At 42.8% G+C, this 16,933-nt stretch overlaps 1 protein-coding gene and 1 long non-coding RNA gene across 7 annotated transcripts in view; one reads left to right on the forward strand and one right to left on the reverse strand.

Moving 5' to 3' along the window:
• Nucleotides 1–16,933, forward strand: part of Zfpm2 (zinc finger protein, FOG family member 2) — a 407,643-nt gene that overhangs the window by 366,563 nt on the left and 24,147 nt on the right. The gene's annotated exons all lie outside the window — the stretch shown is intronic.
• On the reverse strand, nt 851–5,137 carry LOC147824040 (uncharacterized). 2 transcript variants are annotated; one of them, XR_015442998.1, is made up of 3 exons: nt 4,888–5,137; nt 4,160–4,251; nt 851–3,324 (listed from the first exon to the last, which is right to left on the reverse strand). It is a non-coding gene; the product is annotated as an uncharacterized LOC147824040 (long non-coding RNA). The 2 variants fall into 2 exon arrangements; XR_015442997.1 differs by having other exon boundaries at nt 4,844–5,137.

A 16,933-nucleotide genomic window follows, 5' to 3' on the forward strand; every position in this document is an offset into this window, starting at 1 on the left:
CATCAAACGTGCATCTCTGGTGTCCAGTGGATATGTGGCTTCTGAATGTGTTGGAAGCACCTCAGAAACACCTGAGCAGGACCGGCCTGAAGGGTGAGGGTCACGGAACGGTGGCCCTCTCAAGGGCTCTCTTTACAGAGCCACCAGAGGGGCCCTGCAGTCCCGGAACCCGCTGCAGCCTCCACTGTGACAAGCGACTTCTTCCCTACCTGATGATGCACTGGGAATTTACCCCAGCTTCTGGAGATCACTGTTTTAAACTCTAACATGGGATTCATGGTGTGGAAGTCTGGCTTTTAAAAATATTTGAACATTGAAGATGGTAGAAACCACGCCGTAAACTTCAAGCACAGAGCCTCCTGTGGACAGCTCCTCGGAGCCCCGGGACAGGTGACATCTCCAACCAGGAGTAGACTTCAGATCCATGATCAGTCTCATCCCTTTCAGGCCTGGGGCTGCTAGACAAGGCTGAAAGGATGAGGGCACTGCCACCAGAGAAGCACAGTTGTATGTTTAGGAAAAGAAGCTTGGATTTCTAAAATGTGAATGATGGAGACCGAAGCCATTAAATAATCAGTGACTTCAAAGTACATTTAACCCTAAAAATGATATTTCATAATCTGATTCTTCAGTCTTATAGTTTGAAGACACAGTAGTAAAAAAAAAATTGTAGTTTTCTGACTGATATGCTCCATGATAGAGTAACAATTCATTTTTCCTACCATGAAGTAATGACTCAAATGTCACTAAATAAGGAAATAAAAACAATATTTTAATTCCTATTCAGACTAAATAATTGCTCTTAATTAGCTGTGTCATTTTTAAGTGAAAATTAGATTTTGTACTGCTGTTTTAACAAGTATTCAGACACAGTCTGAGTCTTGAACCATTGCTAGCATTTGTAATATGCTGTTTAAAAATAGTGACTTTTAGATTTTAATTCATCTTTCCTACACATAATGTGAAAGTATTCCCTGACTAATGGTTTTCTGTGGTTCTAATTACAATAAATGTCATTATCTTGCTGAGTTTCCCACCAGCACTAGAAGAATAAGAACACATGAAATCCACTTGTTTTTTTCTAGTAAGATGAGTGGGTTTGTTGGTTTAGAGTCAACACAATTTCCTTTGAGTCTAAAAGCTAGATCTGGGATCCAGGCAGATTATGATCATGCACAAGGAGGAATGTGGTTCTTTGTTTCTGTTGATAAGAGGGTTAAGTTAAAAGCTAATTTTAAAGTTATTTAATGTAAAAGCAAATACTCAACTCTGTGTCTGTATCCATCTGGCTTTGTAAATAATTTCTGAAATTCACTGTCCTGAAAAGATGTAGCACCGGAAGTAGAGTTATTCATTCATAAATGTGGGCTTTATCCTAGACAGCAGGGAAGAGTTAGCCCAGGCTGGGACACCAGACACTCCAAGCAGAGGTGAAAAGTTTGAGACAAAGTGACGTCAATGAAAAATCCTAATAAAAGATATCAGTGGCCATGACTTTGTGTAGAACCTGGTCTCTAGAGGTGACTACTGTGCCAGAAATTCTTGTTCTGTGACCTGCCATGCCCAGTTGGATCTACTTTCTTAGAAAGAATTTTAGAAATGTGAGTGAGCTGTAAGAGAGAAATGGTAGTGAAGAATTTTTCTCCTGTGTGTGCTTTTTTTGTTTTTTGTTTTGTTGTTTTTTGCTTTTTAACACAGATGTGTCTGGGGATTACAGAGGACAAAACCAGAACATGATTTGTAAGCCCAAACATGGCTATTGCAAAATTAGCCCTGGCTGTTGAAGATTTAAGTACTATTGTTAGGAGGAATTTCATACTGGGCAAACAACTCTGCCGTAGATGTGATCCTAAGTGTGCCTCCCTCTCGTGTGTGCACACGAGTGCATATATGTGCGCTTGTCTGTGTGGTGTTCATAGTTACAGCAAACTCAGCAGCTGCAGACAGGATAAACTAGCCTTGTTTTCAGGAAGGCATTTAACCGAATGCAAATACGACAGCACACTGAAAACCTTTGTTGTTTTGAAAATATAACTTGATTTTCTAGGAAATAAAAATTAAATTAGAAAGGCATTTGCAAGACTTTATAAGGGTTTTATTGACACAGTAAAAAAACTATTTTACAGCTGAAGTTTTGAGCCTACAATAAAACCTTTATGTCAAACATTACCCCCATGCAAGGAGAAGAAAGCATACAGAAAACCTTTCAGAAATGCCATTTTCAGAATACCTTCTGATGATTATTGGCCTCTTTTTTCTGTAAAGTTCTATGGAGAATATATTTTAATTAGCTTCCATTTGATACCACTTCACGCACCGTGCCTACTCTGACCCAGCGTGTAATCATATAGAATACATCACAAAAGCACTGGTCATTTGAGTGCCTTAATATAGCTTTGTATTAATGTCAGACATCATTTAGACAAGGCATTAAAAGTGTTATTTTAATGACTGAAGTGTGTTGGGTAGAAGAGGCTTAATCTTTATAGGAAGAACAATTTCAATTAGCTTTAAAATATTAATTTGTTGGTACCACTATATACTCTAATGTATTTGGCTACAAAACATCTAATGAATAATACATTCCCTGCATCCACTTGTCTTATGATGTAACTAATACTGTCTTCTTTTAAAAACAAGGGCTTCTAATTTTATAACCACCATGATTCATGTAAAATTAAAAGAAAAACTTGATCATTTTTAATGTTGAAGCTTTTTCTCTACCCTCTTCCCCCAAGGTAATTCGTAAGGCTATAAATAAAGTATGCAATCTCTGGCTAGTAAGATATTGAATAAGTTTTAAACATGATATGGCTATCTGTCTTTAAAAATTTAAGGGCATTTTTATTTATTTGTTTACACGGCAGGTGTAAGATATTCTCCCTGGAAACAATTTGTCTCACTGTGGAAAGTGTGAAAATATGAGAACAAAAATAACTGCATACTTTAATCCTAGTATTGTGTTTCCGGCAACTAAAAATGCTGCTGCTGGGGCTCCTACGCTCCCTGAATACCTCCCCGTAGCCTTATCTTTCCATTGTGCTGGTGTTGACTGCAGCATCTTGGCCCTGGTTTTCATGACTGTGCACATGGACCTTCCTTAGGGTGAGTGAGAGCCACACAGGCCAAAGCCCTGCAGCCCTTTTGAGGGTGCAGTGTCTTCCTGCGGGTAACAGGGAGTCTGTGCTGCCCCTCGTCCTCCTGGGCTGCCCACGCAAGGTGAAATGGGGGTGGTCTGGATCTGCTCCGTCCCCACGGCCAGCACAGAGTGTGCTCTCCTGGCTTGGACAACTCGAAAGCTCCTGCCACGTGGCACCAGCACAGCTGGGGGAAGAGCACAGCCTTCTGTTGGCAAAGGTTCCCCGCTGTCTGACAAACATCCCCAGGAACACAAGAAAGCAGGGACAAGGACACTCATCTGGGAGGCCTACAAAGCACCTACTCCTCCTAACTGCTTAGTCTCACAGAGTGACGTCTCCAGGTTATTCCCATTGTCATTAGTGCCATGGGGCCCATTTAGCCTGATTCATTCTCAAATATATAAAAAGTAGCTTCATTTCCCTGTAACTCCTGCACTAGGTAAGGCCGGAGAGGGGGATGCTGAGCTCGGGAGCAAAAGCAGAGCTATACAGGCGCTGCTCCTAAACTAGCTAAGGGAGGCTTTGTAGTCGGTTTCGTGCAGCAGTTGGCATTGGCAGTATTGCAAAAAGAGATGTGTTCTGCTGTGCTCTGTTTGATCAAGTGCTAAACCCGTGTGATCAATAGAGAGACAGATGTCGGGTGCAGATGGCGATGCCACGATACCTGGGGTGGCGCGGGCCTGCCAGAATGACAGAATGGGAACGGCGAGAGCAGCAACGCGCCAGAACGTGACAAATGAAATTAGGGCTTATACTAGTCGATAATTTACAGCTAACACAAAGTGACAGAATTTTTCAGTACCCGGTGTGTTTTACTTTCAGTAATGCTATAGCCAATAAAGGCATATTTCATGCAACATAATAAAATGGAAGCTGTGGGGAAATATAGTCCAACCATTTTTTATTATGTTACAACTTTAAAAATTGATCCCTGAGAGAATACTAATAGCATGCAAGTCTTGTTAGCGTGACGTCTAAAGGCGTTTTATCTGCAGATTTATAGGGGCCCCATCACTTACCTTTGTTGTGTGTTAGACTTCTATTTTAAAGGCAGATGACTCTGTAGTGACCGCACAGCTTTACAAGCTGTGTTGTTAAAGGCGCTTTCAGTCTGTTTATAAAATTATAAAAACAATGATTAATTCAACTTATTAAATAAACATTTTAACTTCCCATATTAATGGGAATGTTCAAGCAGTCACCTGTGTAATTAAAAATGAAACTCTAAGCACACATTAAAATTTCCCTTCACATCCAGGACAAAGGCCATAGTTAATATATTTGAGCACATTTCACAACTCTGCGATTCAAGCATCTTGATAAATACCTTGAAGTGACGACTTCGATGAATCTGTTGATGTTCTTCTCTGACTTAGCTACATCTTCGTATTCTCCACCCAGCCTTACACATATTCTGCAGCCTCCTGTCAGTAATCCAGGACTGGTGCATGGGGGTGGGGGGTGTCTGCCCTACACCCAAGCAAACTCTGCAGTGAGCTCTTTACTTTTCATTCTCACTTCACCTCCTTCCACCCTCCTCCTCCTCCTGAGCTCCTAGTGTTGGAAGCGCTGCCCTGTCTGTGGAAAATAGCTCCAGAGAACTTCTTACCAGCCCAGCACCTGTCTCCCCACCCCTGCCTCCCTGCTGTTCAGGTAGCCTGGGCAGGGGAGTCCCAACCTCACCCCGGGGCTCTGGTACTCACGTCCACATGGACTGTAGGGGTGACTTCCCAAAGTTGAGCCTCACCTCAGAGGAGGCGCCTTGGAGCAGAGGAGAATTTCCTTCACCATATCCAGGCAGGGAAATGAGGAACAGCACCCTCGGCAGCCCGTGATGGTGGCAAATGCATATTAATAATATTAACAGGAGTTGATGCTTTCAATAAGCTCTCCTTGGCCCCTGCATGGAGAGTGGCAGAGACGCATGGCCTTTCCTTCACCGGCTCGTGTGGGAGCCTCCTCAGACAACGGCATCCATGCAGGGGACAAGGTCACGGTGCCCGTTGCTGTTTTGAGAAGTTGGGAGTCTTCCTGTCCAGCGTAACACTTGGCAGCTGTAATAGCTCAGCTAAATTATGCCTGCTATCCATAACTCCAGTCATCTAAATTTAAATAGGAAAGCTTTCTTGAGGTGAATCCAAGAATCCATAATAAATATTTATAATTATTAAAAGTAATATACCAGTAATAGTCTAGATATTTCAACAGACATTATGCTTTGGGCTTCATATTTAGTTGTTTGTTCGATTTTTAACAGCAACAGCAATGTTGTGAAATCTTAGTAGCATTTTGATCAAAACCTCAAGGAGATCTTCAGTGAGGAGATCCACGTGATCGACCAAGCATGAGAGCCCTTCCCCAAGCCTCACAAGGGAGCAGGCCCGGGTAGTGTGTGTTGGGGAGGAAGGGGGCATTCATGAAGGCAGACATGGACCCAGAGCCTCATAGAAAACTCGTGCCTGCTGGAAAAGGGCTCCCAGCCCGTGTTCACAGGCGTCCCTTTATTTGGGCCTCCAAAAACCAGAAGCCATCTTTAATGGGCCATTTGGAAGGGGCCAGTTAGAGTTAGGGGCAAGGTTGAGGTATTGCTGGATCCTTGCCTTTGTGTAACTCATTTCACAATAAAAAAGAGCAAGCTTAGGCTCCTGGAAAACTGTTGCAAAGATGAAGGAAGGGAGGCCCGGAGAAATGAGGTGGATTTCTCGCATGTGCAGTATGTACTGCAAGCCTCATTCTGGAAGTGAGTGCCATTTTGACTTTGCCATCATGACCAAAGATGACCAGAATGCTTGCAGACCTGGCTGCTGGTACCAGGCCAGGACTCCTTTCTACAGCACACCCAAAACATTCTCCAGGAGCCAGCCCAACTCTGTCTTTTCCTAAGGCTTCCCTTTGTGGAGGCACAAAGATCTACTCCCCTGAACTCCACCATCAAGTGATGGCTGGGACTCAGCTTGACCCGTGGATTTGCCCCGTGAGAGAGTGTGTGTGTGTGTGTGTGTGTGTGTGTGCGTGTGAATCCCAACAGGATAATAACCTCCTACAGTTAAAGAACTGGACTTTCTGAACATCTGGAACTGCAGCCCTAGCCGGCATGGTACCATGGTGGATGCCTTTATGTAGCAGTGAATGCAGCCGTGAGGAAGTTTCTTCACTCCCGACGACCCTCCCTGCTCTCAGACCCTGCTTCGTGCTCTTAGAAGGAAGGTGTCTCCTTCGTGTTCCTGATCACTCCCAGGGATAGTGATCGCCCTTCATTTAACAGGGATTTGTCTACACGTGCAGGGCATTCAGATGGGCTACATGGATACAGTGGTGAACAAAGTGGACAGGGCTTCCTTTCCCATTGCTCTGGAAGGGGAGACTGAGTTAGGAGAATTCAACAGTCAGCCAATAAGTGCACATTAGCCCTGGGGAGTTCCAGGGCTCATCTGAGCTCCCTTCTGCCTGTGAAACCTTTTCAGTCACCGTGCACATGTATAATGCCTCGACGTTAGTGCATCTCATTAATCCTCAACTATGAGTTATATTTAAAATAAAAGCAAACATAAATGTGCTTACCTTCTAAAATATTTGATCTCTAAAAGATAGTGCAGGAAGTTATAAAAGGGGAATGCCAGTGTATAAACCAAAGTGAGGATCTACGATTTGTATTTCGTGATATAGTTTGACGTTTGGTTTTTTGTTTTGTTTTCATTTTCTTAAGCAGGCAACTGGGACTTCTGTAGGGATGAGCTTACAAAGCCACATTTTGAAAAGAACAAACCCAGTGGTGAAAGGTTGTAGCCTGTTGGAGATCACTTTTTCCAAATAGGGGCTCGATGCTAATTAGAAGAAGAATTAAAGTGGGACGCATCGACCGTGCCTGAATCACACTAGCTTGATACATAATCAGACGGATACTTTGGGCTCCTTCTCTGGGCGAAGCATTTTATGTATGCTCCATAATCCTCCCCACAACCCAGGAAATATAAGAAACCCCTCCTCTTGCAGAGAAATCAACTGAGGCTCAGAAAGAATAAACGATTACCCAAAGCAACAAAGCTAAAACACGACCAAGTTATGCTGGAATATATAACATGAGTTTGTCACCATGACAACCTTTTAGAAATGTACTTTGCTGGGTCCTGTCATCTCAGGCTTTGGGGATATATTCCTGTGAGCATCATGAACATTTCCACTGGCACCCCAGTCCCCAGGTGCAGCAGGGCAGAAGGCAGCTCAGCCAGCCAGGTCATAGGATGGTACAGGAGAGGTTACCACTGCACTCCCGTGAGTACAGCGTGAGCTCAGGCAGGATTTGGAGCATGCAGTCTACCACCTTTTATGCCTCACATATGTACTATATTTATGCAATGTGTAATAACTTACATACTATATTTTCTGAACCATCGTGTGCCCTCTGTGAATGTAGGCTGAGTATGTGGCTGGATAAACTGATGAAAATGACCTCTTCCTTGCCAACATATGTCTTGGTCTGCTTAGTCTGACCAGGTAATTCTGGCCCAAATGTAACAAAATTAGGAATAGAGAGAACCTCTTATCTTGTGCTCTGACAGTTTTTGTCTTCCTAAATTATTTTTCTTTGTAAGCACAGAGACCAAGAGTGAGCTATGGAGGGGCTTAGGAAAATTCCTTAATGCTCCAAGCGTGTCAGGGTGGGCATTTTCAGGGCACTCACACACCTCTGAAGGCAAAATGACTTGTCACAATGCTTTGTGGAGAAATATTTGTGAATTCCCTTACAAACGCTTTTGTACTGCTTTTCTGCTAAGGAAAGTACAGGACAATGGAAGGTAGACTACTTCGTGCATTTTAATAGTAGGAACATTTTATAAAAAGTTACAGGGAGTTTGATTAAAACCAACAGTGGTATAACAATATATAAATGGTATTTGATCCCCAGAATAAAATAGGATAAGGACTGAAGCATCCACATGCATTGGAACTGACACACGTCCTATGGGAAAGGGCTTCAAGAAAACCGCTGAACAAAAAAGCAAGTGGTGGATTCTTTAGTGCTACTCCTTTTCATAGAGCATACATATTATGTGTTAGGACATAGACCTGCAAAGTCCCTTTGCAAATTAATTGTCCTGCTTATGTGCGGTTCTGGACCTGCTCTGGAATATGTACTGACAGTGTGCATGCCAAGATGATGCCAGATCTTAGACTGCAGCGTTTGCCTTTCCTCACTAGTACAGAATGCTTGCTACCTCGCTGACTGACAGCCCCCTGGAATATTTTTGAATGAAGTTTTTGGGGACACACAGTTGATGGGGTTGACACAGAGCCTCTCCTCCAATAATGACGGCCACCAGGGTCCTGACCCCAGGGAGGGGTCCGGCACACTCCACTATCTGTCCTCTCAAACCTCCCCTGTGGTGCCCCCTACCTTGTGTTAAACTGGCAAAACTCCCCCTGGGTGGGCACAGTGCCAACCTGACAGATGGCTGTGCGCAGGCCATGCCAAGGGACCCGTATGTGCATTGAGTTTGACTGTTAGAAATAAGATTTCTGTCCAGCAGGGGCGTTCATATCAATATTTTTGTACAATTATAGTTTTCATTTTTAAAACTAATGCTCCAAGCTATGCTATGCACAGGCACACATGTACACACAAAACACACATACACAAACTCACACACACAAGCATCTTTTCTGATAGATTGCTATAGAATTTATAGAATTTCTATAGATTGCTACAGAATTTTTAAATGAAGTGTATACCTATATTTTGGTTAGAAACCAGTCTGGATTCCAAGACACCATACTTACGATGCATAAGATGATCTTTAACTTGAGGTTAGTTTCTCCAACCTCACTGTATTGTTAAAATTTAGAAAATCTTTGTAAGTAAGTATGGCTAGTATTTGTCATGTTCATTTATGTGTAGAATCCAATTTTTTAAAATTTATATTCAAATTTTTAAAAATAAATATCAATTATATAATAAAAAACATGTTGTAGAAAATATATGCTGGTTAAGAAAATACTAATATCACATCAGTCATAATGATTTTATTTCTCCTTTTCTATCATTTAGTTGCTCTATCCAGCTTTTAAAATATCAGTTTATCACCTGGAAAACAAAGCAAAACAAAAATACTAATAATTTAGGACTCTGTGGAATTACAAAGACATGTAAACCCTGAGGGTCTGGTGTTTGGCAGCGATACCTGTTTTATGGATCCCTTGCATACAGAATATTAGCAGTGCATGTGGATTTCAAAAACACAGCACACAGTAGAGGTCTGGAAGCTAAACAGGTGGAGTCTTTGGGGACCACAGTCTGAAATCAGTGGTCTAAATCACTCCCAAAAGGGAACCGGGGCCAGCAGCATGGTGGCAAGTGGAACGTGCTCTCTAGGCCCACTGCCTTTCAGGAGGTACACAGGGTGCCTCCCGCAGGGAGGGCTTTACAATCTGCCCCAGCTGAAGCTTCCAGGGGGCGGCTTTTGCCATTCCTAGGAAGATCATTATGAGTGGGAGCAGAACGAACTTCCTGTGCCTCTGCTCTGCGCACATGCTGTGCCCGGCAGGGGCAAGGAAAGCCTCACAGTCAGGACAGTCCCTGAAAGCAGGCAGGATGCTCCCACTTCCGGCGGAGGAGACTGCAGCTCCGGGGACGAGGTCAGTGCCCACGGTCACACAGATGCTGAGTCTTCAGAGCTGAATTCCTCACCCAGGTGCATCAGCTGGGAAGACGTCCCTTCCTGCCCTGTGACCTGATGATGCTCTTGGGAGACCCAGCGAAAGGACTGAAGTCAAGGGGTGGCCTTGCTGAGGTCCGACAGGCTGCAGGTTCTTCCGGCCAAAGGGCAGGAGTCACGACCACCATGGTCCCAAAAAGAAAGGAGCTGCGTGCCTGCCCGTTCATCCACCCTCCCCAGAAATCCAGCCGCAAAGCCTGGCTTGCACCTCGGGAGGGAAGGGGCTGTGATTCTGGTGGAATACTGCACTGCCAGGTCTTCGGCCTGCCCTCTCCTTTTGAGTACCTTTCAGATCAGTTGGCATCAGGTCTCTGTTTGATCCTCAAGAATTTTGAGACCCAGGAAACAGAAGTAAAATTCATTCCCTTTGTAAACATGTGCCAAACTTAAAATTGCAGGGGGTTTGGTGATAAAGCGAGAACAACATTAGAAATTATTTATCATGAGGAAAATTTGGATTTTTGCAATAATATTTTGCAGACTTAGGAAATATATGATCTCTATTTGGGTATATGTAATGTACAGTAATATATTGTATAATATATAGTAAGTGTACATGTTAATTTTTAAATATTCAAAATCATATCACAAAAATTTATTTTCAAAATAATGTGTGTTAAATACATTCAGAATTTTCACAGATAAATTTTTTCTGTTTCATTATATTGTTTATATTCATTTCTGCTATCTTAATTATTACTTTTTATTCTGTTTCTTTTTTGCAATAATTCATTGAACCCATTTTTTTTTTTAATTAGTGTTTTCTTTTTTGGGGAAAAAAAATCTTCCATGATTCAAGGAACGTCATGAGCAAAATCTTACTCAAGAACGTGAAAGGGAGTAACTATTTCATTCTTGGACCCTGGGCTCTATATATTTCCCTTGTAATGTGAAATGTGTTTTTTCTGATTATTTTTTCTTTTAGTTTCATGGTCCATTGCTGTCCCTAATGTGATTTCAGGGTAATTTTCTAGAATTTTGCAAATGACTTCAGTGATGTAATGCACTGAAATACACAGGAAGGTGTTTTGAAGTCTGTCATTTCCATCTGGAAGAAAACCGCCAAGTCTAAAATAAGCCTTTGCAGAGAAGTGGAATTCAGAACCCCCGGTGCGCCGAGGCATTCCACTTGCCTGTCTCCGCCTCTCCTTTCCTTCCAGCAAGCGTGCGTGGTTCTGGCTCCCAGAATTCGTAATGACCTGTGCTTTCAAGCAGTTACCACTCGGTGCCCCGTCTCATCTAGGAGCAAAACTCCTCAAGGTTTCAGGACGAAATGGCCTCTCCAGCTTTCCAGTGAACACAGGCGATCACAGGCCTTGTATTCATTTTTAACATGGACCATCTTTTCAAAGTTGAATCATAGTTCCTGTTATATTTTGGCTCTGTATTTCTTAACATTCTCCTCCTTAACCAGCAGTGCTCTTAAAGGCACGGACACAGCGTTAATGCCTAGGGTACCTGAGTCCACAGTTGTTTGGGGTCCGTGTGTCTTTGCCTGTTTCCCCACATCGGCCCGGCCACTGTTGGTTTCCTCTCAGGCAAGCTAATCTTCAGTTGTGCACTTGCCCATAGTGTGCCGGGGCGATTTCCATCTTGATTCACCGTAAAATTCTAACTTTTCATATAATTTCATTCTTGGGTTCCAGTTGCTTTATTTAATAGATCGTCCTTTGATCTTGTAGAGACAATTGCATTTTCACTTCTCTAATGAAGCTCAAATTATTATGCCCAAAGCGAGTGTTGCGCCCGCCAAATGGTAGAAGAAATCCCGAAGGAAGCATGCGTTTCTCCACCGAGGCTGCAGAAAGCAGCGTGATTCATTTTTGAGAGTTATCAGGCAGTTTGTCCTCAAATCCCTGTTTCATGCCATTATCCCATTTAGCGTTCCAAGGCATTTTGTGACGTTAACATATTTTCAAGGTTCTCTGCATTATTTCTAACAACTAGCCAGGTAGACAAGTTCCTGTGCTCTCTATTCAGCAGGCGTGCTTCACAATGGGAAAAAGGAGCGTGCAGACTGGCCTCTTGTTTCTGTCACTTTTAGCAACCATTTTTGTCCTCTCGTTTACACTTCAAGGATTTTTCCCTGGCATTTCTGAAAATTAATTTTCAAAGGGCCTCGCCCAGTTTGCTCAACAATGAGTAATAACTGAGCCGAGCGCTCACTGGTTGAGCTGGACATGAAAACAGCCAGTGGTTTGAAACTATGCTCTTATATGGTTTAAATGTTGCATTTATCTTTAAGACACTTATCTTCATAGCTTTATCTACTTTGAGTAGAAAAGGGATTAAAGATAAAGTGTGGACCATGCAGGGAGAGAGGAAGTCTAATCCACAGATAGAAACTTGGAAGATGCAGTCTAGAGTCCTAACCAGTACTGATTTATGAAAAGTCCTGTTTCTTGTTAACCATTAATGTCAGAGAGGTTTTCTGCCCTTTCACTGATTTGGGCTCCCTTCCAGAGTCGTGGGCTGGATACACGATCGCACCCTGTCTGTGTAGAGCAGCTTGATCCCTCGTGATCAGAAGCAGTATCCCAGGTAAAGCTGGGCTTTTGGAGAATGAAGTGCAGGGATTCCCTCCTCTAGGCATGGGAGCCATCCAGGAAGCTCACTTAAGGGGGTCAGGAGCAGGCTTGGGGCTCTGCCCTGCGTTCTTGCACAGGTGTGGGGGGCAGATTGGACAAGTCCAGGGCAGGAGGTTGCGGGTAAATGCAGTGAGGTGGAGTGGCCGGGTCTAAACCCCCTCCACCTTGCCAGAGGTGAAGAAGGAGAGGAGATGGGAAAGATACGTGGATGTGCAATTGGCAGTGATGGATTAGCCAGGAAGGGCGAGCACAATGAGAGATCTAAGGTGATGCCAGGATTTCACAACAATAGTCACACTCATGCGGGAGAATCCATTTCTCCAGCCTGGGAGTCTGACCGAGGAGGAACACCAGACCCTCACAGATGGGCAGTGTCATCAGCCCTCTCAGTCCTGGCTCCTTGTTAAATCTGTGGCTGAAATTCACCCTTCCTGCCAGCAGCTCAGAAAGCACCATAAAGGAGCTTAGAGATACTGGGCTCTCCTGATGGGGGGGTAGCATTCTCACCAGACACGCCTCCTCCACCACCGTGAGGCTGGCCTGGGTTGGCCCCGCACAGGCTCTGTTTCTAAGGATTCCCATGCCAAGGCATAGGCACAGTGATCATGGGCACAAAGCCCATCTGCATCCTAAAATAGCAGAGGTGTGGATGGGGCCGCAGGCTGGGAAACAAACAGGTGTGAAGACTGCACGCGATGTGCTCTACAAAGCAGGGCTTGATTTCTACACACCATCCTGTACAGTGACTTTAAAATTATTAAATGAGAACGGTAGCCAGCAATGCATGCAAAATATTCATTCACTGTTATAAACTAAAAAAAAAATATTGCTTTTATGCAAAGAGAATGCCATTGTAGAATTTTAAAAGGCATAGGAATAAAAGACTCAGGATTGGAGTGATTTAAACAAACTCACTAGAATATAGTAGATGATTAAAATACAATCTATAATTACATTACATTGGTATCAGGTAAGAATAAAAGCCTATAAATACACTAGGGTCAGGGTAAGCATAAAAAATGAAACAGTTATTTGAATAATCTGAGATCAAGTTGCAGTAATTAAAAATGAATGTATTATTCAAATGAAGGAATTAGGTTACAACACTCCTAGTATGAAAATATTATTGTGACAGACTGAAATAAGTTGGAAATGATTTTGATTAAAATGGGTAGAGGAATGTAATGACTTTCACTGGGGAAAAATAGACAATCGGGGAATAGAAAAAGATTTTTGGGCTGCTAGATGAGAGACTGAGTGAGCCTAAATTTTCAAATGCTTCTTGATATCTTAAACTTATAATTGCTGAGCTTCTGCTGCTATTTTATTCAGTGATTTAATTTCCAAATTCATTCAAGTGTTCCAATTTCTTTCCAAAAAATTTAGATGGGTGGAAAAAAATGTGTTTTTTCCTGTAGAAATGTACACAGAACCGAGGTGGGGTTATTTATTACTTTAGCTTGTCTGATAGTTAAAGGATAAAAATAATTGTGTTTACCTTATTACAAACATCTCCAGGTAAATATGCAATTGCATATGTCGAATACTGTGAGAAAACAACCCTAATGCGGAGCACGCACGCACACCCCTCGCTCGCTCCCTCCTCCTTCCTCTGTCCTCTCTCTTCCTCTCCCCTTAAAGGGCCATCCTTTTGTAGGGCACTCAGAGACTTACACGTTCATCTCCATTATCATTTGCATTCAGTTAAATCCTGCAAAAACTGCAGTTAAATCCATGTGGCTTGTCCCAAAGCGAAAATGATCTGCTTTTCAACAACATCAGTAAAACCAGGTCTGGGAAAGTAGCAGCATCTATTAAAAACAATAGAGTTTTCAAATATTTATGAATAAATGCTTTTTAAAAGTAGGCAGCATAATGTTTTCCTCGGGTATTTTTGCTAATACTGGTGGAGTTTTATGACTAAAGCCAGAGAACACATTCTAACAATAGATTTCATGTGAATGTTCCCCAGTGTCCTCCAGTTAACTGGTGTTAAAACCTCCTGACAGAAGATCATGGTAGGAACACTGACCAATTACGTTACACCTTATTGGTGGGTAGATCAGACTCCTGTCACTTTTCCACTGGTGTAGGAGGGAAAGTGAGGAAAGTGTACACGCATCTCGACGACCACAAGGAGAATTTTAAATTTACTCTCTAGGACAGGACGGCCTCCAGTCCATTCATCTAGGGGGCATCAGTCACCCGGAGGAAGGTAGACTCTTACCAGTCACGCCCAGGGCAATCTGAGTGACACCCCTCCTCCAGGGTCTATCCCCGAAGGGCAGAGGTCACAGCCCCCAGAGCTTCCACCCAGACAGGACTGACTCGCCCGAGCATCTGGAGCCGTGGGCTGCACAGCAAGGAGCTTTGGGGTGAGAGACGTGGGTTCCACTCCCACAGTTCAGGGTCTCTGTAAACGTGGACGGTTCATCCCTCCAAGTCTGTGTGTCAGTGGGGATCGTAACCCAACTGCATAACATTGTTTGGAGACCAGAAAAGCCAGCTGTCAGATGAAGGCCTTAAGAGATGCTGACCAGGATTTCGCAGTGCAAGTAATTAACCACAAAACAATCCTACAAGAGTCCTACTATGGACAATGAGGGAAGTTTGTGTCCTGTGTGAAAACTAATATATAAATATAGATCCCCTCCCCACATACATGCCCACTGTCTGTGTGACCTCTGCCATATCACCCAGGTCCTTGGGACTCTGTTTTCCTCATCTCTAACAATCCTAGACACCTCCATGGTTCCTGCCAGACATAAATATTTGCAATTTTATGAGCAACACTCCATAGAGTAGGATAAAATATGCTCAGAGATTTGCAAGAAGTCCTGCCTTGTTCTGGTATCTTATCTGGAAAGGTGAAGAAGAAAACTGAGGTTTCTTTCTGCCAGGATAATTCACCATCTATTAGGATTTTTATGGCTTTTGTGGGTTTTCATATTGTTTTCCTTTATATCCTCTGAAAAATGGATTCGACTGCAAAGGATACCTGGCAGTATGTGAGGCACAGAACACTGTGTTGTGTTGTGTTTTGTTTTGTTTTGTTTTGTTTTGTTTAAAGAAAACCTCTTGTATTCCTGTTGAGCTAGATTTGGCCACTCCAGCTACTCAAGATTAAAACCAGGATTCTTTGTGAGTCTACTTCAGCCATCCTTGTGCTTTGATTTGCTCTCTGGCCTGCAGGTCCTTTCTGGGGTTTCCTGGGCCATTTCCCAGCGCTCCTGCGACTTCCTACTGTGGACACTGCAGATAAATACTCTTTCCTAGAGCAAGAATTGTGGTTTTCCTCCTCTCCTTGACTCCCAGGGGCGAGACGGGGACATTTAGCAGGGCCTCTGTGTTTCTGCCTGCATTGTCATTTCATTTGTGTCAGAACTATGTTGGTTCTCAAAGACTAGAATCCTATAATGAGCCTTGGTCTTGAACTTTTATTTTTATCCTGTATCTCCTTTGCTGTCTTTCCTCTTATCACTGCTTATAAAACATGACCACAGTTTGTCCTTAGCTTGACCCTACCTCTGTTGAAATCTTTTTCAAGCCTTAATTATATCCTGTCTCGACTTTTTCAGTTCCTTCTCAATGATCTTCCACTCCCTAATTTTTTGGCTTTACTGAATGCTTCAACCAGATCATCCTGTAGACCCTTTGTGTGCAGAGAAGGAACAACGTAGGAACTCGCTGACCTCTATCCTTCTTTTCCATTTTAATGCTGTCTGCAGAGGAATAATCAGCTGTACCTTCCTTATCTGTTTTGAAATTGTACTGACTGTAGGTTGAGGGCCAGGGATTTAGCTCAGTGGTTCCGCTGCCTGCCTCAAAAGCACAAGGTCCCGGAGTTCTATCCCTTGTACCAAAAAAAAAAAAAAAAAAAAAAAATAGTAGATTGATTCTCTTTTACTCTAAAATGCCAAAATGCCTTCCTCATTTTCTTCTTCTCATTTTGTTTGTTTGATTTCTTTTGAGTTATAAGTACAGTAGACAGCATGCTGATCCTTTAACTGTGCTTGGGCTAGTAAAGCTAGAACTGAGTGAACCATGAAAATACCGGGAAGAGATCTAGCAGGGATGGGCAAAGTCCTAGTGGATTTTTCTGGGCATTACAACACCACCCAGCATAAATGTCTTAGAAGATATAAATGTTTTTTAAAAAGATTTTGGTCTAAAGGAAAGTAGCTGAAAAGAGCATAAACTAAAGCCAAGTGACTCTTTGCTCAAAAATGTTATTTCTGTTCTATTTCTAAAATTCTACTCAACTAGAAGCTCATGACCAAGGATTTCTGTCTCTATTATTGTGAGTAAAACTGAGATCACCGCTAAGTGTTTAAACAATGTCATAGAAACTGATAACTCCAGTCCTGCTTCAGATTCATAACCACACCTCACAGGGTAAGATTTGCTCCTGATCCTAGTGAGTTCTCTTCCCGATCCAGAAAGTATCCTAACAACTCTTAGCCATAGCCAAAGGCTTCATTTAGACATTCAA

Source organism: Heterocephalus glaber, unplaced genomic scaffold, assembly GCF_053883595.1.
Source record: "Heterocephalus glaber isolate CG9 unplaced genomic scaffold, H.glaber_assembly_v1.0 deba00001556, whole genome shotgun sequence".
NCBI classification, from domain to species: domain Eukaryota; kingdom Metazoa; phylum Chordata; class Mammalia; order Rodentia; family Bathyergidae; genus Heterocephalus; species Heterocephalus glaber.